The sequence below is a fragment of the Panthera onca genome, chromosome A2 (assembly GCF_046562875.1).
Source record: "Panthera onca isolate mPanOnc1 chromosome A2, mPanOnc1 haplotype 2, whole genome shotgun sequence".
Taxonomy (NCBI): Eukaryota; Metazoa; Chordata; class Mammalia; order Carnivora; family Felidae; genus Panthera; species Panthera onca.
The window spans coordinates 162,739,115-162,751,947 of record NC_138340.1 but is presented as its reverse complement, the minus strand read 5'-3'; the positions used below and the strand labels follow the sequence as shown (position 1 = coordinate 162,751,947).

At 41.6% G+C, this 12,833-nt stretch overlaps 1 pseudogene across 1 annotated transcript in view; it reads right to left on the bottom strand.

Moving 5' to 3' along the window:
• LOC144614375 (GTPase IMAP family member 4 pseudogene) overlaps positions 1–7,441 on the bottom strand; it is a 67,262-nt pseudogene extending 59,821 nt beyond the window's left edge. The window contains exon 1 of the transcript XR_014135870.1: positions 5,815–7,441. The product of XR_014135870.1 is annotated as a GTPase IMAP family member 4 pseudogene (transcript). The remainder of the gene's footprint in view (positions 1–5,814) is intronic.
• Positions 7,442–12,833: the final 5,392 nt, after the last annotated feature.

The window sequence follows — 12,833 nt, the reverse complement described above, 5'->3', positions numbered from 1 at the left end:
TGAGTTTGATAAGTTCTTTATAGATTTTGGAATCTAACCCTTTATTTGAGATGTCATTTGCAAATATCTTCTCCCATTCCATCAATTGCCTTTTAGTTTTGCTGAGACATGTTGAGTAGGAAGTTCCTGTGACCAGGACCAAAGAGGTTTTTCCTGCTTTCTCCTCTAGGATTTTGATGGCTTCCTGTCTTATGTTTAGGTCTTTCATCCAGTTTGAGTTTATTTTGTGTATGGTATAAGAAAGTGGTCCAGATGAGGGGCAACTGGGTGGCTCAGTCGGTTGAGTGTCCTACTTCGGCTCAGGTCATGATCTCGCGGTCTGTGAGTTCGAGTCCCGCGTCGGGCTCTGTGCTGACAGCTCAGAGCCTGGAGCCTGTTTCAGATTCTGTGTCTCCCTCTCTCTCTGTCCCTCCCCTGCTCATGCTCTCTCTCTCTCTCTCTCTCTCTCTCTCTGTCAAAAATAAATAAACATAAAATAATTTTAAAAAGAAAGAAAGAAAGAAAGAAATAAAGAGGTCCAGATTCATTCTTCTGCATGTCCAGTTTTCCGAACACCATTTGCTGAAGAGACTATCTTTATTCCATTGGATATTCTTTTCTGCTTTGTCAAAGATTAGTTGGCCATATGTTTATGGGTCCATTTCTGGGTCCTCTATTCTGTTCCATTGATATAAGGGTCTGTTTCTGTGCCAGTACCATACTGTCATGGTGATCAGTGCTTTGCAATACATCTTGAAGGCTGCAGTAGTGATGTCTCCAGCTTTGGTTTTCTTTTTCAGGATTTTTTTGGCTACTCGAGGTCTTTTCTGGTTCCATAAAATTTTAGGATTGTTTGTTCTAGCTCTGTTTAATGTTATATATAATATTATAAGCTCTGTGAAGAATTCTGGTGTTATTTTGATAGAGATTGCATTGGATATGTAGATTGCTTTGGGTAGTATCGACATTTTAATAATATTTGTTCTTCCAATCCATGAGCATGCAATATTTTTCTTTTTTTGTGTGTCTTCTTCAATGTCTTTTATTTTATTTTTTTTTTTCAACGTTTTTTATTTATTTTTGGGACAGAGAGAGACACAGCATGAACGGGGGAGGGGCAGAGAGAGAGGGAGACACAGAATTGGAAACAGGCTCCAGGCTCCGGGCCATCAGCCCAGAGCCCGACGCGGGGCTCGAACTCACGGACCGCGAGATCGTGACCTGGCTGAAGTCGGACGCTTAACCGACTGCGCCACCCAGGCGCCCCTTCAATGTCTTTTATAAGCTTTCTGTGTATAGATTTTTACCTCTTTGGTTAGGTTTATTCCTGGGTATTTTATGGTGTAAGTTTAGGTTGTGTATCTGAGACCTTTCTTCCTCCATTAAGAAGGCCTGGATTGCTATATTCTCCCCTTATGATCGCCTTTGTTGCATCCCAGAGGATCTGGGCTGTAGTGTTATCATTTTCATTGGCTTCCATGTACTTTTTAATTTTTCTCTTTAACTTCTCAGTTATCCCATTCATTCTTTAGTAGGATGTTATTTACTCTCCAACTATGTGTTATCTTTCCAAATTTTTCCTTGTGGTTGATTTTGAGTTTCATAGTGCTGTGGTCTGAAAATATGTGATCATATGTGATATGATCTTGATATTTTTGTACTTGCTGTGTCCCACTATGTAATTTATTCTGGAGATTGTTCCATGTGCACTTGAGAAGAATGCTGCTTTATGATGAAATGTTCTGAATATATTTGTTAAGTGTATCTGGTCCAATGTGTCATCCAAAGCCATTGTTTCCTTGTTAATTTTCTACTTAAATGATCTGTCCATTGTTGTAAGTGGGGTGTTGAAGTCCCCTACTATTATGGTATTATTGTCAATGAGTTTATGTTTGTGATTTATTGATTTATATATTTAGGTTCTTACATGTTGGGTCATAAATGTTTACAATTGTTAGGTCTTCTTGGTAGATAGACCCCTTAATTAAAATATAATGCCTCTCCTTATCTCTTGTTATAGTCTTTATTTTAAAATCTAAATTGTCTAAGTATGGCTACTCTGACTTTCTTTTGGCGACCATTAGCATGATTTCTCCATCCCTTTACTTTCAATCTGAAAGTGTCTTTCAGTCTAAAATGGGTCTCTTGTAAACAGCCTATAGATGGATCTTCTTTTCTTACAGATTCTGTTACCCAATGTCTTTTGATTGCAGCACTTAGTCCATCGACATTTAGAGTGAGTACTGAAAGATATGAATTTATTACCATTGTGTTGCCTGTAGAGTTTGAGTCTCTGGTGGATTTCTATGGTCCTTTCTAGTCTTTATTGCTTTTGGTCTTTTTTTATCTTGGTTCATCTTTTCTTCCCTGAGAGAGTCCTCAAAATTTTTTTCTAGGCTATTATTGGTCACAAACTTCTTTAGTTTTCCTTTGTCTGGGAAACTCTTTATCTCTCCTTCTAATTTGAATGACAACCTTGCTGGATAACGAATTTTCAGCTGCATATTTTTCCAATTCAGCACTTTGAGTATATCCTGCCACTCCTTTCTGTCCTGCCAATTTCTAATAGATCTGCTGAGAACCTGATCTGGCTTCCGTTGTAGGTTAAGGACTTTTTCCCTTACTGCTTTCATAATTCTTTTCTTGTCTGTTTATTTTGTGAATTAGACTATGAAGCGACTTGTTGATAGTTGTTTTTTGTTGAATCTAATGGGAGTTCTCTGTGTTTGCTGGATTTTGATGTCTGTGTCTTTCCTCAGGGTAGAAAAGTTTTCTGCTATGATTTCCTCACATAAAACTTCTTCTCTGTTTTATCTCTCTTCATTTTCTGGGACCCCTATTATTCAGATGCGATTCCTTTTTAATGAGTCACTGAGTTCTCTAAATCTTATATCATGCTCTTTTGCCTTAGTTTCCCTCTTTTTTTCCTGAATCATTATTCTCCATAGGTTTGTTCTCTGCATCATTAATTCGCTGCTCTGCTTCATCCATCCTTGCCACCTTGGCATCCATTTGAGATTGCATCTCAGTTCTAGCATTTTTAATTTTGTGCTGACAAATTTTACTTTTTTTTTTTTAATCTCCATGGAAAGGGATTGTATGCTTTTTCAATACCAGGTAATATTTATATTATCCAGACTCTAAATTCTGGTTGAAATATTTTGCTTATTTGTCTGAAGCATTTCCTCCTGTTCTTTCTTTTGGAGTGAATTCCTTCATTTCTTCATTTTGGATGAAAAAGAAATAATAAAAAAATAAAGATTAAAAGTTAAAAATTTAAAAGAACACAAAAAAAATCAAATAAAAGATGCTAGATCCTAGGTGTGTTCTGGTCTGGTTGTTGAAAGAAACTCGATAGAATAGAGAAAAAAGGGAAAGAAATGGGGGAAAAGAGAATAAAAAGAAAATGTTTGATAATTACAAAAACGAATACAATAAAATAGAATAGAGTGAAATGCTGAAAGTAAAATGGAATAAAAAATTTTACAAGAAAGTAAAAAAATACAGTAGATATAATTTAAAGAAAAATATTTTTTATAAACTCAGAAAATAAAAATAAATTTTTTCTCTTTCTATATTCAAGTATAAGAAAAGGAGAAGAAAAAAGAATGAATGGATGGACTAGCGAACAGAATGAAATATGAATGAAATTATATCCAGTTTCCACTAGAAGTCAAACTATGGAGAAATCTATAGTCTGTAAACTAAGGTGGCGGAGAGACTCATGTTCCTCTAGAGTTTGGTTGGCACAGTTGGATAGGGCTTGGTGTGACGGCTCCGTTTACACTAGACGGCACTGCTTAGATTACTGGGGTAGATCATTGTGGCGCCTGTATCCATGAATGCACATGGGTGGGAGAGATGTAAATGGTATCACCTACCTACCCAGTCTCTAGAATCAGAACTCTGTGCTCTCACTGACTGGCAATCATGCACCCCTCCTTTGTCCCTGGCTTCTGTCCACTCCCTGCCTCTACACTATCCAGAACCAAGTCATCAGCCTGCCAGGTGGTACCTCCCTTCTGAATTTTATGTCAGATGAAGCTGTGATTCCAAACCCCTCATTTCTGAGGGCCCTGTGGCTTGGACAAACTCTGACCCCCTCAGGGAGTGTCTTGCCAAGACTTGCTTGGGTGCTGGCTGCCCTTGCCCCCAGGAAAATTTGCATGACCATGTTGCTGCTGAAGCCCAGAGACTATGGCCAGGTGCCAACATTCCCAGAAAAAAATCATGCAATCTTGTAGCAGCAGCATGTAAGAGATTATGGTAAATCACACCACACATCTGGCATCAGGTTTCACTGCTTCCTAACACCCTTGCTCAACACCAGCAAACGGCTGTTCTCTAGGGTCTGCTGAGGTCTTTGCCTGTGCAGAAGCTGCATAGCCTCTACCAAATGTCCTCTTAACTGGGGAACCACCTCTCCCCATGTGGCCAGAGACCCCTCACCCTTGGACCTTGCTGTCTATTCTTGGGGATTTGCCCTTCCCACCAGAACACCACCAGGCATTGAGCTGTATAACTTCCAACTCTGTGCTCCCCTGTTTATAGAGTGGCATTGAACTTTCTTCTTTCTCCTTTCTCTCTTTCTTGTTCAGTCCCTTATGTGTGTTTCCACTCTTTCCCTTTCTCTCCAGCTGCTTCCAGGAAGAATTTTTCCTGTACTCTCCCCCCGTCTCAATCCTCTTTCCACAAGCAAAAATAGTTCCCTAACATCTGAGCCTTCTCTCTCCACCAGTTCACCTCTCCATGCTGCATACCTGTGAAGTTCTGTGGCTCAAGTTATGAAGATTGTTGTGTTAATCCTCAGATACATTTTTTAGGTGTTAAAAATGCTTTGGTGCTGACCTAGCTGAAATTCAGGCATGACAGAAGCAGAAAACTTCCAAAACTCTGCCATCTTGGCCCCTTCTCCTAAGTGACTATTTCTAAAAGGATTGTGAGCTTCTTTGTGTTGTGCTTCTCTAATGCTTGAGATTAATTAAAAGTTCAGTCTACACCGGGACTTATTGATAGAACATGGAAATGTGCTTTGGGAAACCTTAGAATGGATAATGTGAGAAGTACCCAGGAGAAAAGTAGAAAAGGGGTAGAGACACCTCTTATTGTTATACATATATTAAAGACAATTTTTGTTCCAGGAAAACCAGAAAGGTCTCTGAAGCCTTGGTTACACATAACATCTATCAGTGAATAATTAATCAATCCAAGGAAAAGGTAGTGTTTGACTGGCAGAGGGGTTGAGAATGTGGCTGGAAATTTCCAAGCAAAAGGAGGAGAGATGTGCAGAGGGTAAACCAAAACTAGCTCCAAAATCATCTTGAACTTTTACCAAAGTAAAATTCAGTGTTCTTAGAAGAAATAACAAAGGGGGTCACCTGAGTGGCTCAGTCCATTGAGCATCTGACTCTTGGTTTCGGCTCAGGTCATGATCTCACAGCTCATAGGTTTGAGCCCTGCATCGGGTTCTGCACTGATGTGTGGAGTCTGCTTGGGATTCTTTCTCTCTCTGCCTCTCCCCTGTTCATGCTCTCTCTCTCTCTTGCTCTCAAAGTAAATAATTAACTAATTTTAAATTAAGTAATAAAAAAACAGGAAAGTTATTTTCCAAGAAAAAGTGGACTCCAATCTTATAGAAATATGAGAGAAGAGAAGATTTTTATTTTAATAACAAGCAAACAATTCAACTGCGAGGCGGTGTAAGTAATGAAGGTCTGAGGTGATGGAGGTGAAGTGGCAACAGTTAGTTTCACATGAAAAGAAGAGAACTGGTTATTCACAAATATATTGCATTCAGGTCAAAGAGTTGCTATCATACATCTGAATACAGCAAACAGTTGTTCTCTTCTGTGTTGAATCTCCGTCTTTCAACTGCTCTTTCTGGCATTTCACTTAGTTGAGTTCTTAGAGGTCTATTTTCCAAAAAACTCTTTGTCCTTCAGTAGACAGCTGATAAGGAACAATTTGAATGCTTCTGTAAAACTCTTACTACATAAATGTCCATTCATCTGGAAAGAATTCTATAAACATCTCCACCGATAGATTACCCAACACGAAGAACAAATCTTTCTAACAAATCATAGGGGGAAGGTGATCACTGTGTCCTAAAGGAAAAATAAGTGAGTAGAAGCAACAGAGGGAGAAGATCCACCAATCTAGAAAGAAACCAGATTTTTCTCGGGATAAATAGACAAAGTTTGGGGCCACCTTTATACCTTCTACTCTGGAGTTCCACAAATTGAGAATTCGTCCATCCCCTGTTAAGTCAATCAAACATCTACCAATCTCCAACACTGAATCTGATTATACCCCTTAGTCCTGAGAGTCTGAGAGACAGAAGCGAGAGTGCTCCAAGGTTGGTGAATGAGTTCAGGGGTGCGGGGGCTGGGTTGGGGGGGGGGTGGCAGACAGTGGGCAGGGCCAGCGGGAAATATGCAGGAAATAGGGATATTTTTCATTCAGGTAAATCTTACATAAACAGGTGAGAGAAAACAGGAAAAACTATCTGCAGTGCTTCCATGATCAATTCAAGGTTCCTGCAATGAGTCTCACCTTCATATCTGGCGTTCTGCTGCTTTAGGGCATAGAAAGCCTCTTTCCCTGCCAATTCTCTCCATTTGTTCCTTTCATTTCTGCCGCTCCAGTTTATCCTCCAGCTTCCTGATTTTTTCTCCAAACTCCTCTCTTACCTGCACTCTCTGTCTCTCTAGCTGTGCTCCATAAAATTCTTGCATCTCTTGGATTTGTTTCTGAATCTCCTCTTTGGCCTTTTGGTACATCTTCTTAGTGTAGCATCGTCCTTCATTCTAGGCCACAATGCGCTAGACCAGGGCCAGGAGCTGGCTTCTCTGGGCCTCCTGCTCAGCTCCTGTCGCACCATTCTTGTACATGCAGTAGTGATCACGGAACTAGCCCTCCAGCCCTCGGATGCCTTCGGGTGCTTCCTCTAAGTGATCATGGAAATTGATGCCATCCAAGTCATCTTTCCGGGTGAAAAAGAGAATCATGTATCTCCTAGCTCTGAGTCCAAATATTTACTGGATCTTTTCCATGGCCTTGTGCTCTTCCTGCATGTACGGGACCAGCTGTCCCATCAGGGGCAGGGTGTGAGGTCCTGGGGAGGTCAGGATGATGTAGCGAGTAAACTCTTTGCAGGTGTCAGCATCCTGTGCCTCGGTGTCAAAAATGCCTGGTGTATCCATGACAAAATTTCTCTTACCTGCCACCTGCTGCTCCCTTTCTTACAGGTCTTGGTGGCAGATGTTGTGGCAGTGTTAGAAGGAAACACTTTCTCTCCAAGGGTGCTGTTGCCCATGGCACTTTTCCCTGCTCCAATCTTACCCACTAAGATAAGTCTCAACTGTGAATCTCTGCCATCTTGGTTTCTAAGCCCTGGGACATCAGGAAACAAAATCCACAGCATTAGGAGGTAATCCAGCTGCTTCCCTATAGGGCCCCCCATTTCCCCTCACACACACCCCTCCTCTGTTGCCCCACGGTCCCCTCCCATAAGTGACTGATGCACTCCCAGGAACTCTATAGAAGACCCTTTTGGAGAAGCCTATTTGAAGTCTATAGAAAGCCTGAAGTTCTCTTGCAATACTTGGGAAATGCCCAAGTACTTTCCAGGATTTCCTGGAGCTTCTTACTATTACTTTTTGTAGCTAAGTAGCCTACAGAAGGGTAAACAAAATATTGTAGTTTACAAAGAGAATTCTGAGCTATTCTTCATAAGAGCAATGCAGCAAGTAACACAAAATCTGTCTTTGGGGCATCTCAGTAGGAGATTCCCCTCCTCCATTTATATTCAGAATGGAACTTTTCTTCTCCCATTAAGAAGCCAGCTAGGCAGGTTACACAAGCAACTCATCCTTGTAGGGTACAAAAGGGTACAAAAGGGTACAAAAGCGATCTGTGTGGAAAGACCAAGTGTCTTTTTCTATTTCCTGTGTGCAACCATCCTGTCAGGGGTTAAGACATGATTGAGAACAATATAATTTAACTTTAAAGTTTAAAAGCTTAGCTTAGAATCCAGTGAAGTTTTTATATTCTAAAATAAGACATTACAGAATTATAGTCATAAATTACTGACATTTCTCCAAAGTTATTATAAAATCCCTTGATACTAAAAAAAATGAAAGAAAAAGAGCACCCGGGTGGCTCAATTGATTGAGTGTTGGACTCTTGATATTCGCTCTGGTCATGATCCCAGAGTCGTGGGATTGAATCCCACATAGGCTACACGCTGAGCATGGAGTCTCCTTAAGATTCTCTCTCTCTCCCTCTCTCTCTTAATCTCTCTCCCTCTGTCCCTCTCCCTTTCTATCTCTCTCTAAAAAAAATGAGGGGCTCCTGCGTGGCTCCGTCAGTTGAGCATCCAACTTCACCTCAGGTCATGATCTCACAGTTCATGAGTTCGAGCACCAAATCAGGTTCTGTGCTGACATCTCAGAGCCTGGAGCCTGCTTGGGATTCTGTGTCTCTCTCTTTCTCTACCAAACCCCTGCTCTAGCTCTGTCTCTCTCTGACTCAAAAGTAAATAAGTATTAAGAATTTTATTAAAAACTGTTTTAAAAAAATGATCATATGATTCAGTAATGCCACTTCTGGGTATTTATCCCAAGGAAAAAACACTCACTGGAAAAGTTATCTGCATTCCCATGTTTATTGCAGCATTATCTACAATAGCCAGGATATGGAAACAATCTAATGTCCAGTGATGGATAAATGGACCGAGAAATCATGGCATATATACACAATTGGATATTAGTCATCCATTAAAAAAAACCCAAATCTTGCCATTTGCAACAGCATGGATGGATGTCAAGGGAATTATGCTCAGTGAAATAAGTCAGACAGAGAAAAACAAGTACTCCACCATCTCCCTTATATATGGAATGTAAAAAAGAAAAAAACAAGACAAGCTCATAGTTACAGAGAACAGGTTGATGGTTCCCAGGTTGAGGGGATTGGTGAAACCTGGGAAGGGATCAAAAGATAAAAGATAAAATAAAATGAATATATGTTATGACAACATACACATATATAGGCTAGTGGGAAATATCAAGACTTATTGGATATATTTTTCAATTGATGATTAAATCTACTGAAAGGAGATGAATTTTATTTTATGTAAATTAAAATTCAATAAAGCTGAAAAATTGCAGCACTTTAGTACAATTGGATGCATTTAGGATAATCCGTCATGGTAGATTTACATGATTTTTTTTAAGTTTACTCATTTATTTTCAGAGAGAGAGAAAGAGAGCATGAGCAGGAAGGGGCAGAGAGAGGGAGAGAAAGAATCTCAAACAGTCTCCAGGTTGTAGGGTGCAGAGCCCAACACAGGGCTTGAACTCACAACCCATCAGATCATCACCTGGGCCAAAATCAAGACTTTAAATTTAAAATCAAGACATCTAACGCACTGAGCCACCGGGCGCCCCAACATGATTTACAATCATCTAAAACTGGCTACAAGCTGTCATCCTACCTGTGTCCGTGCCCCGTTACGATATGAATTTGTATCTTTTCTCATCCACAGATGGAGTCTATTTCTGCATCTTTTGGAGCTCAAAGCCTCAAAGGTTTTGCAGTTTGCCTTTTGACAATGTCTGCTTCTTTATGCATTTCTTGTCTCTGTTTTATAATTTGACACTTTTTTTCAACCCATGTCCTCCCTCTCATGAATTTAAAAATATCTGTAACACTTTATTAGAAATGACATAGTAAAGAGAAGAAAGGATGATTCCTATGCACCTCACAGCTCAGTTCCCAGAAAGTCTGTAGTCTACAAACAACATTGGCCCAGATCCCAGAACTTTCTCACAAGAACAAGCACGGTTGTTGTCAGTTTACCGGTGCACAGCCACACTTCTTTCTTGTCTTCACCACAATCATTTCCTGCTGCATCTCCTTCTGTTTTTGTCTTCCGGTGACAAAGGGTTGTGAGCACCTCACAGCACACAAGGCTGAGGTGCAAGGTCCATGCCCCCTACCCAGCACTGCAGTGGAAGCCTGCAGCATTTTGGTACAATTGGATGCAATGAGGATAATCAGTTGTGGTAGATTTACATGATTTTTCAAAGTTAATCATTTATTTTGAGAGAGAGAAAGAGGGAGAGATACCGTGAGCAGGAAGAGGCAGAGAGAGCAATCTACAAACTGGGAGAAAATTTTTGTGAGTCACATATCAGATAAAGAAAGAACTTGTGTATATACTTGATACACATCTGGCAAAGAATAGAATGTGTCAAGAACTCTGAAAATTCATTAATACAAAGACAGTCCAATTTAAAATAGAAAATACAAACATTTTCAACATAATTAAAGTATGTATACACCAGTGAAACCATCATAACAAGCAAGATAGCGAATGTACCCGTCAGCCAAAAAAGTTCTTCATGCACCGCTCACCTGCCCCTGTCCCTTAGGCACCATTTATGTGCTCTGCACAATATGCACAGCAAACTGTTCCTCATGTGAACATTTGAGTGGCCCGACCTAGATTCAGAGCTTCAGGTCCTTAAGAAGAAGGTTTTCTTACCATCAATGCCACCTTCTGCAGCATGGTAATTGTTGATCCCAAACCCCAGAGAATGCAGTCCAACTTAGGAAGAATTTCAGATAATCAAGATACTTCTTAACAGGAAGAAAGAACTTCAGAACAATTGCCTCAGATATTCCATTTTGTATTTTTGTTCATAAACATAGACGAGGCCGAAAATAAATAAATAAAATAAAATAAACATAGATAGACCACTGTTTTAAAAACATACCAGAAATTATGCAACCTTACATCCACATTCACAAATGATTACAAATGCACTCTGGGTTGTTGTTCATGGACTATGTGCACAGCACTTTGGCAAATGATCGCTGCCTCTGGAACATGCATCTTCAGGGCTCATCACTCGCAACGTCTCTAAACCTCCCTCAGCAGAGTCCTCTTCAGAGTTAAAGGCGACAATGGAAGACAAGTCTCTAAAGTGTAGATTCTTTTTGCTTCCAAACACTAGCATGCTTTGGTCACTCAACCCCAATCTTGAAAGACAGATTCAGTCTTTCAAAAATGAAATTCATTCTCAAAAGGCCAAGTTGTGGTCTCTAAGTGTACTCCGAAATTTAGCCCCAGCCACGCCACAAGCTTGCCAGCAAAATCACCCACACAGATGTAAAGATCATGTCCATTCGCTGCTGTGCTCTTGACCACCTGTCCTCTCCTTGGACACAAGGATGTGAACACTCCTTGGCACAGATTTTTAGCTGGTCAAGTCTTGGGTCTGATTGACCTTGAATAAGTAAGGCCCAGGGCCCAGAGGGACCCTGACCCACCTGAGATATTGGAGGCCCTACTCCACCTCTCTGAATCTCTAGATTCTCTGTGATTTACACATAAATGTCCCTCCCTGGTGGGATGTGGGAACTTCCTGTCAGTTCTCTGCATGAGCAAAGTGCCTGTCACCTGGATTCCCAGTGCTACACTCATAGGAAACACACACCTCAGTTACAGGAATTAGGATCGGCAAGATCTTGGGGTTCTTCTCTACTGGAATCTCCTCTCCATCAAAGTCCTCCTGTGTGCAACTATGTGATTAAATAAGAGGGATGTCACAAGGACAGGGAGAGAAGACACTTATTCTTTCCTCCCATCGGCCCTTCAAAATGGCTCCATCCGTGCCACCTGAAGGAAAACTTACACAGGTTCTGCCTTAAGCAAAAAACCTCTCCAATCACTATTGGTCACATTCATGTACTCAAATCATCTAGTGTAATAATCACACTCTCAATTTCACTGAGGGGTGGGGCGCCTGGGTGACTCACTCAGCTGAGCGTCTGACTTCAGCTCAAGTCATGATCTCGAGGTCCATGGGTTTGAGCCCCACGTTGGGCGGTGTGCTGACGGTTTGGAGCCTGGAGACTGCTTCAGATTCTGTGTCTCCCTCTATCTCTGCTCCGACTCTGCTCATGCTCTCTCTCTCATGCAAATAAATAAACACTTGAAAAAATTTCAGAAGGAGTTAACATGGCAGAGAAGTAAGGGAATCTGAAGTTCCCTCGTCCCTCAAACACAGAAGTATTGAGGCAAGAAGGCTTGAAATTCCAGGAATCCAGGCTACAGAGTGACAGAAACATCTCCAGGGGCCCATGGGGACAATGTGATGGGCCACAGATGCATGATTTCAAACTGGGAGAGATAAAAAAGGCAGCGTAGGAACGGAGGGGAGGGATCCCCTTCTGCAGAAAGACAAAGGAAAGCGAAAGAGACGTTGCAGAAGTGGAAGGTTGTATTTGGACAAGAGAAAAAACTTGGGTTGGGGAACAGAAAAAAATGGAGAAAGAACCAATTTTTAACTGCAGGGCTTTCTCCGGCCTCTTTGTGTACCTGGGGAGGAGGGAGCCGGCCCGAGCTCTGTAGCCCGCTCCCAGGCACAGTTGGAGAGAGCAATCCCCTCCCTGAGTGCTGTGGGAAGAAGGCAAATAGCCATTCCAAGGACAAAGGACACTGCAGGACCCCCCGCCACCCAGAGGCCCTTTGTGACCATACCCTGGAGTGACAGTACGCCAGAACTGGGGCACGTGGAGCAGGATCCTTTAAGACATTGGGGTTTGAATCCCAGCCGACTGCCTGGGAGACCCAGGATCCTGAAGCAGAACAGACTGCCCACTCGTGCTCCTTTGGCACTGTGAGGACGACCTGAACAGAGTGGTCTAGGATGCCTGGTCTGGGGAGGAGAGACTGGGGTGTCACCATTTTACTCCCCATCACCAACAAGGTGGGGCTTCAGGGAACAGACAATGGATCCACAGTGGAGGTGGACCTGCTCACACCAAAGCATGCCCCTCTGCACCTG